Raw genomic sequence first — 13197 nt, 5'->3', positions numbered from 1 at the left:
TAATCGTAAACTAAAATGTTTATTTATATATGTTTTTATATATGTAACTTCTCTAAACGAATAAAGTCTTTATGTTAAAAAAACTTTTTTTGTTTTAGTTACAGTCAATGCAGGAAATTCACATACCTTTTGAAAGATAACAAATAAACAAATGAAAACTCAAACGTTCTTCGCAACGCATTCGTTAGGGACTCCTGATATATAGTATCATAATAGTGGGGAATAGTTTTAACATAGTCAATGAAATATCCTCAAAATAACCGGCACATTTCACCATTTTGTTTTATAGCTTTATAGAGAGGAGCAAATTTCTACAAATGACGTCATTTATGGATGACTATGTACATAATTACCAAAGTGGTCATTGTTATTGTCTTCCAGACAGTGAGTGTGTGGGAAAGGGGAGGTGGGTTAATGGATTCTGCGGGGTAATAGGGGGGTACGGACACACACACACAAACTAGTAATATGTCTATTATTCTTTATGAGTAGATGTACATAGTTCAATCAACTTTTAAAACACACAAACAACAAACTAATTACTAATTAAGCATCTCATATTTCGAAAATGAAAGAAACTCCCTCAAAATAATATTGATATGTTCTATGATTCCTTGATAAGACTCCCTCTTCTCACCCATTCTCACCCCCCTTCCTCCCTCCTTTGACCTTATAGAAAAATATAGGTTAAAAGGATTATGTTGTCATAGACTGGGGAAAAGTCATTTCGTATTTTTTGCTTTATTTCAATGCTACATAAGAAGTGTTACAATCATTCGATCCAAGCCAAGTACGTCCCATCCTGTTTGATGGCTTGTTGCCAACGAGAATTCAACTTCATAATGCCCTTTTCGTAAAAACCCCTTGTCCCAATTGGCAAAAAACTGGGACTACCAATTTTCACAGGCTTTTATTGAGGTCAAATTTGTACTTCCATACGTGTTGACCATACGCAGGAAAAAGTGGTAGTCGCTAGTTTCCAGGTCTGGACTGTAGGGTGGATGCATCAGAACTTCCCATCTAAGCTCCCAGTACTTCTGGCGCGTCATCATAGATGTGTGCTGCCTGGCTTGATGAAACACGATTCCTCTCCTATTCACCATTGGTGGCTGCTTCTGTTTGATCGCCAGCTTCAAACAGCCTGGTTGTCCAAAGTAGAGGGCAGAATTGAGCGTTTGGTCATAGGGGAAGAGCTCATAGTAGATTATTCCCTGCTTATCCGACCAAACACACAGCAACTCCTTATTGTAGTCCATCCTGGTTTGTGCACGGTCTTGTCCACTTCGTTGCCTTTTGACCAAAATCTCTGTCTCTTGATATTGACGTAAGTTGTCCATTTTTCATTGGCTGTCACCATCCGCTTCAGAAATGACGCGTTCTTTCCTTTCAAATAGTAAAGATGTAAAATATGTAGTATTTCTTCTTTTGAGACCTCAATAATCGAAGCAGAATAATTCACAAGTGAACCAGCCTATCGCAATAAAAACTTTTTATTGTATATACTCACACCTTTATAAACCCTTATCCGATGATTCGATGGGACCAATAATGAACAAGATATACTTAGTTAAAAAAGGATGTAAACAAATAAATGCAAAATTACTTGCCCCCCAATCTAATATGTACAATGAATAAGGCTGTCAAAATGCTCTAAATCCTTACAAGGATCCCTTTACTTTTTATAGTAATATTTTTTAGTAGATATGTTACCTATCATAGTCGCCAACATATACTTTTCTTTTTTATTTAATCATACAAAGATTTCAATAATTACAATAATTTCTCTATCTTTGAACACGACATACCCACTACATAGATGCGAAAGCCTATATTATTCGTTGCTTGCCTGCCCTCTCACAAGCAAATCAATAGCTACACAATAACAGAAAAACAACAAATGTGAGTTCCCTACATCTAATAATTTATGAGAGTTTAATCAAATTGTTTCCTTCAGAAAACATAATAAATAAAAAGACTAATCCCAGCCCATATAATTGAATGAACATTGTACATATTTATATAAATAAATTATTATATAAATGCATAATAATTTATCCATAAATCTCTTTTTGAACTTTTTGAGAAGAGAAATACAAATATGGCTTAATTGTTTTTTTTTTTAGGAGGCTGAATTTGACGGAATGACTTCTTTTTTTTTCAAGAAAAGGGAAGCAGGAACTTTTTTATCGATCATTTTCGCAAAATTATTAATTTTAAAATATAAATTTGATATAGTGGTGAGGATTTAAACAAATATAAGGGGTGGGGAGTTACAGCCCCCTAGACACCCTACTTAATATATTGGGATACACAATAGACAATAGCATTCCTGATTTCATGTTTGATTTCGCGATACCAAGGTATTTGCAATTTTTTTGGGATTGAGAAGGTGTTGATTTTTTTCTTGACCTTTTTATAGAAAATAAAAGTTCTTATATAAAAATGTACTTTATGTGAGAAATATTCACCTATAGTTTATATATTAAATAGTATTATCATACAGGGAGTAGTGGTATTATTTTCCTACAAGATGGCGCTTTGCTATGCCCCTTTGTTTACAACTCTCATGCATAAAGATGAGATGTGTGTAAAGAAAAGAACTGAGAGTAGTGAAAAGAAAAGGAAAAACGGTTGAGCGTGTGCTCTTTCTTCTTTTTTGTTCATTATTTTATAAGTCGTGTGTGTGTTAACATCTCCCTCTAAAACAAGAATATTCTCCCATCTTTCCTGAAAATTGTTCTTCAAATGTACAAGATTAGATTATCCTGGCGTTGCTCGGGATATGAAGAAATTAAAATAATTAATAATTATTCGGCTTAATATGAAACAAAAAATAAAGGCGGTAAAATTTTAAGAAGGATTCTCGCTGCATGTTTGTGTAAATAAGTATATGTGCACCCTTTTTCTAAAATATGATAGAGTAGGATTGCCCAGCGTTTCACGGAACCCCTTTTTTTTTTTTTAAATATTTTAATATTTAGAGAATAAAAAATATTCAAGTTGAACTATCGTTCGCTCATCTTTCATATTATTGTTAAAAATCCTTTGTCTTATTCTATCCTTTTTTTTCTTCTTCTCTAAATCTTATAATCTCCTTTTAAAAAAAGTGTGAAAAGATTCATTCATACCAACATGTAGCGAGAATGATTCTTAAAATTTTAGAGTCTTTAATTTTTGTTTTATATGAAATAGTCGTTTGTTTGTCAATAAATTAGTTTTTAGAAAAATCAAAACCATCTCTCGAGCCTGAAGAACTTTAATGATTTTTTTTAGGAATTTCCATCCATTGGTTTGGCTCTGATACCAGGACCCACTCTGTACCACACACAAACATTTTGCATTTAATATATAGAAGACAATAAAATAAATATACATTCATTTAAGCAACATTAATTTTCGCGAGTCTCATCTTAGCAACATTCATTCGGTAGAGCAATTATTTATTTGGGCGAGCTTATTTTCAGCAACATTTTCATATTGTAAATCAAAAGTAGCTAAAGGCTATAGGGACCATATATCGTTTATTTTGTCGTTTAAGAATACCGAATATTTCTTTATTCAATGATGCTAAAACACTGATACAGAAGCACCCAAAAATTTCTGAAGCCTTTTCCTAAAAAGAACAAAATACATACAGTTTTGAGCAAAGCTAATAAGGGCTCATGAAACATAGCATTTGACAACGAAAATGATCGGAGAATGTACATTCTTTTTGTTAAACACCCTACTCCACAATTACCTATCGATCAAGTGCATGTAATAAGTTCCGTTCTCAATAAGTTCTCTAAATTCATCCATTCACAGGAGCTTGCAGAGTAGAGACGAAATCTGATAAAGCCTTCCATTTGATTTTAAACACCTTCTGGTGAGTGATGACTTAAGATATAAGTTATTCATTTTTGTATTGCTTACAATATGAAAATGTCGTTGAATTGAACGACACTGAAACTAAGCTCGTCCATATAAATTTCTTTATACTAATGCTATTTTAATTGTTGAAGGTTTTCTTCCCTGTATACATTTTCTACACCATAATCAACAATTACCAATTTTCTTAATTCAGTATTACCATTTTTCTCGTCTTCTGTCTTCTTCTTTCTCTCTTACACAAATAAAGTATGAGAGTGTGCCTAAGTATATTTCCTTGGATTTAGGAGCAATTCATTTACAACATATTAAAATTTCAAATTGTATTTTTTGCAGAGAAAAATAAAATATATATACATTATAATAATATGTGAGTGAATTAAGAAAAGAAAGAGTTCATCATCAAGCTTACATCATGATGATATATGAACAAAAAAAAAAAAAACCATAATCAAAGTATGTAGAAAATAGAATAAGTTTTTCCAAAAGGCTTTTATTACCCTTCTTACTATTTCAAAGTTTTGTATTTTATTTTGATGATTCTGTGCGTGCGTTTTACTTTTATCAACAAATATTTTCTCAGGTTTTTCTAAGTCCTATATATACAGTGATATTTTTTTCTCAAATGTGTATTTAGGCTTGTAAATATCAAGCATTTTCCCTCTGTCAAAAAACAAATCTAAAACTAATGTGGTAACTTTGACAAATATTGAATATTCTTTGAGAAAAGAGCAGCTCATTCGTTATGACGTCTTATTATATCAGCTACAAACAGCTGTGATGAGAGGGAGGTGGATAATCAAAAACAAGGGCCGTTTGAAAAGTCCGTGCAAAGTCCAAAGATGGAACTACTGGCGCGTATCCAGGTTATGTTAAGTTAGTAGCATCTATTGGAAGAACACACACCAACTTTCAGCCAGATCAGTCTATTTATTTCTGTTATAATCGAAGGTGCAGATTTGCAATAATGTTTATGAAGCATCTTTTTAGTTCCTTGAGGGGTTTTGCCTTTCATAAAGTTTAATCAACCCACGCAATTCTTTTTCTTCCATTTTCGAAAATACCACAACTACTCCGATTCAAACGAATGGCAAACAAATAGAAATAGACCGATCTGGCTGACAGTGTTCTTACAAGGGATGTTACTAACTTGCCAGTAGTGCCATCTATAGAATTTTACACGGAATTTTCCAACGACCAATGTAAAAAAGGAAATAAACTATGTCATAGGATGAATTACACCTTTGTCATTCATCAATTATACTCTTAATTGGTCCAACCAAGATTTACACTTATAACTACACAACAACCTTGCGCTTCAAAATGAGTCATCCAAAGACAAACGGAGACACATATTTTGTTTTATTAATATAGAAAATAGAGAACAATTAAAAAGGCTTTTGTTCCTTCCTTCCCAATAGTTATACACTGCATATTCGAATGCATGTTCTCACTAATGAAGAAGACAAAAGAAATGGAATAATGAATGGGATTGTGAATAAAATAAATATATTCATAATACCTCAATGCATATACATAGATGGACATCATCATTTAAAGGATTTAATTATGTAGGCATCGTATACCTTTTTCCACACACAAGCACACAAAGTGATGAATAAAATATGCCCAACCGATATATAAAAACAAAAGAAACTTTGTTGTCGACCATAATTCCTTCAATGTATCGGAAAGTTTTTATTGATATAACTCATAAACCTGATATTATTGATATAATCACAGCTCTCTACACATTTTGTATGATCGAAAAAATTCAATCTAATAAAGCTATAGGGGAAATATCTACATTTTGCCGTGTTTCTCATCCTATCCTCTGGTCTGGAACACCTACATATTAGTCCATACAACAATTGACATCATTCACCAGAACAACTCAAAAAAATAATGTATTCCAAAATACGAAGGGACTACGTTTCCTGAACAATCTGCTCTTACACGATGATATAATAACAGTTTATATTACAATCTTGCATAAAAATCGAGGTATGGAGAAAATCATACATTATATTTTAATGTGGCCATATTTTACAGCCTTTTTAGAGGAAATTATAAGCTCAGCTATCAAATTGGTGGAATGTTATTTTTTTCATACAAAAATCATTAATCTCTCAATCTGTTATTGTCATAATCTATTTTAGCTCGTTCAAGTACAATTTGCAGCATTTCGGAAAGATTAATTTTTATTTATTTTGTGATATACCGAGAAGTCCATTAAATTCTAAACACTTTTAATTTTAAGCTTCTTAAATATATAATTTTATGAAAAACTAATACTATAAATAGATGTGTGTCAGAGCTTTCTTAATGATTAATGTAGCCACTTAGTGTCAATGACTGCTTCCAAGTAGAAGCGGCGACAGAAGGCCTGGAAACTTCTGTGGATGTAGTCCTATGACATGGCGTCGAAATGCTGACTGACAGTGGCTTTGAGGGCCTCAGTGTATGGATGATGGACATTGTAGGCCTTCCCTTCGACATGCACCCAAAAGGTGGAGTGCGGGGATTGGCATCAGGGATGTAGGGAGGCCAAAAGTGTCAAATAAGAGTTCCAAAGAGTCTTGTAACGGAGAAAATGGGGTTCTTTCATTGTTGGTATCAAAAGTGGCCTCTCTACCCATAAATACAATCCAGACTAAATTTAGAGTCGAATTATTGGAGCTTTCTTTTGTATTGACGGGCCACATATACACTAATTACATCCTCTCTTTTTTGATTTGATTTTTTTACTTATTCACTTAAGGAAAGTTTATGTCGCTCTCAATCAATCAAATAAGAATATGTATTGGAACGTCAATTGTTGGTTTCTTGGCAACCTCTTCCATCATCATTACCATTGTGTGTAGGCTGTAAAGTGCACAATGTATATAATAAAAGCATAGCTTCATTTTGTTAGTTGTAATAATTGAAATGCAGATAATTTCACTGTGCATTCCAAGCTCCCTGGTCATTACTCAGTAATATGATGGGGATATCATCTATATAAAGTTTTAAAAAATCCACAGCTATTGACAAAAAAAAATTTTTTTTTTTAAAAAAATTCAAATATTAAATTTTTTGCTCTGCTGCATAATTTCCCGGAATTACCTTTTTAAGGGAAAAAAATCTAAAAATAGAATTTTAACACCTAATTTTCCTTACATTTTTTTCACCCTTACCAAAAAGATTTCTACTAACAAAAAAATATCCTTCATTTTTTTTTTGGGGGGGGGAGTCTATAGCCCCACAAGCCCACCCCCTGTAGACGCCCCAATCTATACTTGAATGCTTCCTTCTCAAGAATTATATAATAACCATTAAAAAATAAATTAGATTCTTCGGATTACCAACAAGAAAAAAACATCTCCTGTTTTCTAGGACATACTTTATACTGTGAGCGGATATTTTTGCCAAATTTAATTTCACATAGGGACAATTTCACAAACGGAAATTTCGCTGAAGGATCATTAGATACATTTGGCCGAAAAATGATATTTAATCATTGAGTGTTCTTTTGCAAAAAAATATTTTCTTTTTAATTATATTCATTAATACTCATTATGATATTGCCTGATAGTATGTTCGTCGTCAATCCATCAGCATTTTCTAATATAAATGAACCAGGGCTGGGAGTGAGAGATCGAATATTTGTACCGACTCCGCCTTCAATTTTTTTTTAAATAATTTATATATATTGAACTTGTGCATAATCTAAGGCTTATATTGACTGTTCGTAATGTTATTGTTTTTTTCTAAATGATTATAAGTATTAAGTACTATTCATTTATGAAACTTGAAGGTTGAGTGATTGATAAGTTTACTTGACAAATTTCAAACGTGATTTAAATTCTATACAATCACAATTCCTCAACATCTTTTGAATCTAAATTATGTTGGGTAGAGCATAGCCACTAGCCATACAAGTTCAATATATAGTCTTGTGAATAGTCAATGTCTCTAAAAGGAGTAACATATCAGTGAGAGGTTGTTTGTGAAGTCAATCCTCGGTTACAAGTGCATAAATTATGTTCAGAAAGTTTGAATGTATTAACAATAGATAGATTTTGATCCGTTTCATTTATTGTTTCATCTTGTTAAACATATCATATTCCAAATATATGTATTCTTCATAACAGGCACAATTATTTACTACATCGAACTAATAACTACCTATAGCTATAAATTAAATTTATATTTATAGTCTTTATACTCAAATGACTCAATAGTACTTATATATCCCACAGAGTATATTGGTGTTGTTGGAGTCCGAGTTGATGACATTCAAAATCGGAATCGGGCATTCTCTATAACGAATCCGCAGCCCTGGAATAAACCATATATCTAATGATAATTAATTGATAACGGAGAAGTGATTAGCATTTTCTTCATTATAGTCCACAATAACTTGAGTCCACTAAAAATCAAAACGGTCTCCGATATGTATTAGTTTTTCAGATTAAACACAACACTAATATGTACTAATAGACTAAAGAGTTTAGCGACTGGTTTTGCAAATAAATCGTCAATAAAATATCAATTTCGTAAAGGGATTTTATGACCCACTTTTGTAAATATATGAACCTCATAATGACTCTTTTTATTGAAGGGACACAAATGGCCTTTACCAAACAAAAAGTGAGTAAATATTGTCATACATCATAAAGAATTAAATTGCTTCTTTCTTTTATTTACAAGCTGAGATTTTATACAAATTATAATCCCCCCCGAAAAATGAGATTTAATATTTTAAAAGAAGAATTTACATAGGCACTTTCAATAACATAATGTAATTAGTAAATTCCTCTCCAATGTTTTGGTGTATTTTTTTAACTTTTTCACGCAAATAGTTTATCATCCATCATTATATTCAGATAGCAAAGTTCGTATGTTTGTAAGGATGTGTTTATGTACTACGTACAGTCATTTTTGAATGTATCTTATGACTGTGTAGATACTTGATCGAAGAAATAACAAGGTATGCGTGTCATATTAAAGAAGAAAAGATATTTGTATTTAGTGTTGAAAAAAAAATGGTATGAATAAATGAATGAAATCTCGCATGCGTTTAGATCAACTCATATTTAACAACGAGCATTTGCATAAGAACTTGCAATAACTATAATGTAATTAGTGAATTGAACATACTTTGCAGTATGGAAATGTGCTCCGTTCTGCTGGAACCAGTAAGACCTTTCTTAGTGATGTTCCTGGATGCAGGGAACCACTTGGGACTGCAACATGTACAGATAGACACGTTGATTGACCTTGACACTCCCAAGAATGAAGATCAATGGCGTCTTATAACTGCAGTAGGTGACACCCACATAGACCATCAGTGAGGCCAGTTTTTCGCCCCTAAACATGCTTCACTCGGTCGGGAGGATTGTCCTTGATACTCCGCCCCAGCAGCCAGTCGTTGTGGCTGTTTTAAGCAATCTCCACGGTAAAGATCTTCTCGTCAGTCCAAATGATTGAAACGTGCGTACAAGAATAAAGAAATTTCAAAAGTACCTTCATCAAAGTCAGCCTCTTGGTCATTGTCGCCCTTGATGAGAAGCTTACGATCCGGTTCTTCTTCAGTTCCTTCCTCACCACGCTACACATGGTTTCTTAAGACAACCAGCCTCAGAATCCATATTTTTCGTTGAGGGTTTTTTTTTTTTTTTTGTGGCAGATTTAATTAATACCGGCAACCACTTTTGGGTCTCCTGTTATTGACACTCCCCGTCGTCTTGTACAACTTGATCGTGTAGTGGACTGATGATTTGGACACATTAAGGTGTTTCAGGACCTGGGTAAGGGTTTTTTGAATCTCCTTTCCAAATGAAGCAAAATGATGGCGCGCATCGCCTTCATGATGTCTTCGTTAGAGGCTCAAGAGCACGTTTTAGAAAAAAGTTTGTGTTACAGCAAATAGAGATGGAGGTTGCTTGAATCATATATAACAAACAGAGCTTAAAAGTATACACTCGACTAGGAAAAAAAAAGTCCAAGGCTGATTTTTTTTCGGGTTGGTCTTAAGTAATTGATTCTTAACCGAGTCGGACCAATATTACGGTCCAGTCAGCGATAACATACAGTTGACTAAAATTTAATCGTTTTAAAATCGTGGACTGATTTTTTCGGTCTCAATATGGACTTTGATCTATGGACCGATTTAGTCTTAATTAATTTATTCAAGACCGTTTGGACCGAATTAGTTTTAACTTATATGCAATATATATAATATGTATGTAATAGAGTTGAGAGTCGGTTAAAAGTGATTATTTTCTTGATAAAATTGAACCAATATTTCGTTCTAAATCCCTATCTCAGGCCATATACGGAAATTTAATCGTTTTCAATTCGTATACCTATTTTTTCGGTCTGAATCTATGGACTCATTTTCCCCTCTATCCTAATTTATAAGTTGGATAGATATGATTCATGCGACATTTTTTCGATGTTCACAATTTTGAAAAACAAATGACGTCATTAACCATTTATCTAAAAGACCTCATAACCGCCAATCTGACAAAATGAGAACTCCAAGGTTCTTGCCTCGCCTCACAAGTACTAAAACTGTTAATCCATACATCCCGATGTCTGATCTTGCAAATAAGTGTAATATTTCAAGAAAAACAATCTTGTTGGGTATTAAAAATTATTTGGAGAGGGAAATCTGTAAAGTTCCCCATTATACTGATACCAGACTGAAACATGAAATCAGAAAGGATTAACCAAGGTCAACCTGCAGTGGTGAAAAAGGCCTGCAAAGCATCCGGCGTTGTATTGTGGCCGTAATTGCTTGAAAGGGTAGTCATACTGAATAAATATATTAACTACATATGCGTGTATATTTGTTGTATCAATAATATACCTTGATAGTCTTTTAAGTTCACTAACTATCTGATGAATTTATAGGTACGACACTGTACATATATAGGAGATTGGTAGCAAAATGTGGACTCTCGATCCTCTTGGCCTTCATTATCTCACTCAGAAGATGGCGTGGGGTACTCGTGCATGATGAAAATCTCAAGTCTTCCGTCACGACCCTCAATATGGTCCAAGAAGGCACAGACAAGTTGTTGGTGAGGTAATTCATCGATTTGGTGGGGCCCTCCTTGATCTTCTTCTTCAAGCTGGATAGGAACACCGGATCCATCTTTAAATTGTACGCTACACTCTCTGCTTTCCTGGAGAGATCTTCTTCATCATGGTCACCTTGAAAACCAGGCTCCAGGAGCACTTTAATATCTTCCCGCCTCAACTTCACCATCTAGGAGATGCGCTGCCTTTTGGCTTCTTGCTCACTCATGATGACGAGATGACCAAAGGTAATATATAGTTAGTAAATGTACAAAGGATGGGTGAACGAGAATATCAAAAAATAATCACTTAACCTTCCTATGTTAATAAGAAAATTAAAATTGATTAATTTTCCAATTTTTGTTGTCTAACCCTGTAGGTCTAACCCGATTGTCTTATAAGATCAGTCCAGAACAAACTTCTTTAACAACATAATTACTTCAGTCCACCACAAATCATAACGCTCTCAGAGCGGTCTAGTATTTTCGGACCAAACCCTATCACTATTATGTATATTTGTATTTACTCATATATTTACATATTTGGTCTTTGATTGGAAAATCTTTTTCACTTTCAAAATTGATTTGTCAAAAAGTTTTCCTACCTTTATTTGTTCCCATTTTTTTTTATGTGTGTATTCTACATTTACATGTTTATGTACTATTCAATAGTTTTAAAATAATTCAACTTGACTCTCAAAGTCGTTGTTTTTCTCGTATCTTCACCCCCCCCCCACCCTCGTGGTTTCTTTACATTATTTGTTGGTAACTATTTTATAACTCTGTATCAGCAAGGACAAACATTATGGTTTTTTTTTTGTATTATAATTAAATTCAATAATCCCTGAATAAAAAAAAATCAATATTCATTGAAAAGAAAAGGAGTTAGTGAATGACGAAAATCTGCATTTTTAATTATAAATTATAATTGAAATATTTAAAATATTTTCTTATTCTTCTAGAAAGTATTTTGAGTAGATGCTCCCATAGTATTTATAGGATTCAGTCAACCAATTTAATATGTATATGAATGGTACGAATTACACCTTTTAATGTGTTGTATCAGTTATCATTTATTCGGCCCAATCCAGTCTTAGGGTTGACACCCATCAACCTAGGGGGTTGGTCATTAAGACCGAGGGTCCTTCAGACTGTCAGGTCCTATATTGATTTAAAAAAAAGATATACGATTGATTGATGTCATCAAGAACCTCATCACCTTTCTTATGCAGGACTGAACTGGACCGGACAGAGACTGGAATGGACGAAACTAAAATATGTACGCTTATACAAATTTAATTACTACAATGAGTTCAATGATTACACAATTCAATAAATAAATTGTTAAATAAAAAATCTAAGAATTTTAACTATGTTAAAAGAAATTAATTTTAAGAAGTGAGTACTCGGATAATGTAGTGCGCCAATATAAAAACACTCTTAATCAAAAATCAATAAAAAGAAAAACTCTTAATTTATTTATTTACTTTATTTAAATTTACAGCCCAATATTTCATAGACATATTTGAGTAAATTATAGGCTTATTATTATTCAAAATTTCGGGTCTGAGTTACAATACCGAATAACTTTAGCTTTAGTTTATAACCTTTATTTGATTTATCAAACTTGATTTGACACTTTTTAAATACAATCTATTCATGACTCATTTTCTTTTTGTAACAATCAACTTTAGGGGCCTGGAAAGGGTTGATATTAATCATTTATTCAAAGAAATGGAGGCCACTAGGTTTTTGGGGACATGAAATTTCCATTACCTATTAAATTTGCGTTATTTGGTTACTATTTTAGTGCTAAACCCCGTAAACTGGGAATGTTTGTTTTTTTCAAATTCAACTTTTGACAAATTTTTCCTCGATTTTTCAGAACTATAGTTAGGTTAACATAGGTATTTTGTGCATTAATAGAAATACATTGTATCTATGGTGCGTCAACATAAAAACCATCTTTAACAAAAAATCAAGTAAAAGCGATGACCCCATTTTATTTTTTTAGTTCTTGAATAAATACAGAAACATATATTGACTATGCTCCGAACTTTGATCCCTCCTTGAATCCTCTCACTTTCTCGTTCTCCAGATGATCTTAATTTTATGCTTGCACACCCTTTTTGGAATAGATTTAATTAGTGTGAATATTGGGTTTGACATGAACATTAATAGATTAAAAAGCCTTATGCTTTTTTTTTACACCGATTTTTTTACAAAGGCTATACCTGGGATGTCAAAACCTTTTAAAATAATG

The 13197-nt window shown here is 32.9% G+C and overlaps 1 protein-coding gene and 1 long non-coding RNA gene across 2 annotated transcripts in view; both read right to left on the bottom strand.

The window, feature by feature from the left end:
* Window positions 1–13197, bottom strand: part of kon (chondroitin sulfate proteoglycan 4-like protein) — a 366417-nt gene that overhangs the window by 271819 nt on the left and 81401 nt on the right. The gene's annotated exons all lie outside the window — the stretch shown is intronic.
* Window positions 726–12618, bottom strand: LOC139906025 (uncharacterized). The gene is made up of 2 exons (XR_011781219.1): window positions 1510–12618; window positions 726–1432 (listed from the first exon to the last, which is right to left on the bottom strand). It is a non-coding gene; the product is annotated as an uncharacterized lncRNA (long non-coding RNA).

This window comes from Lepeophtheirus salmonis, chromosome 7, assembly GCF_016086655.4.
Source record: "Lepeophtheirus salmonis chromosome 7, UVic_Lsal_1.4, whole genome shotgun sequence".
Classification (NCBI taxonomy): Eukaryota; Metazoa; Arthropoda; class Copepoda; order Siphonostomatoida; family Caligidae; genus Lepeophtheirus; species Lepeophtheirus salmonis.
Note: the sequence above shows the minus strand (reverse complement) of the source record. Positions and strands in the feature narration are given on the sequence as shown.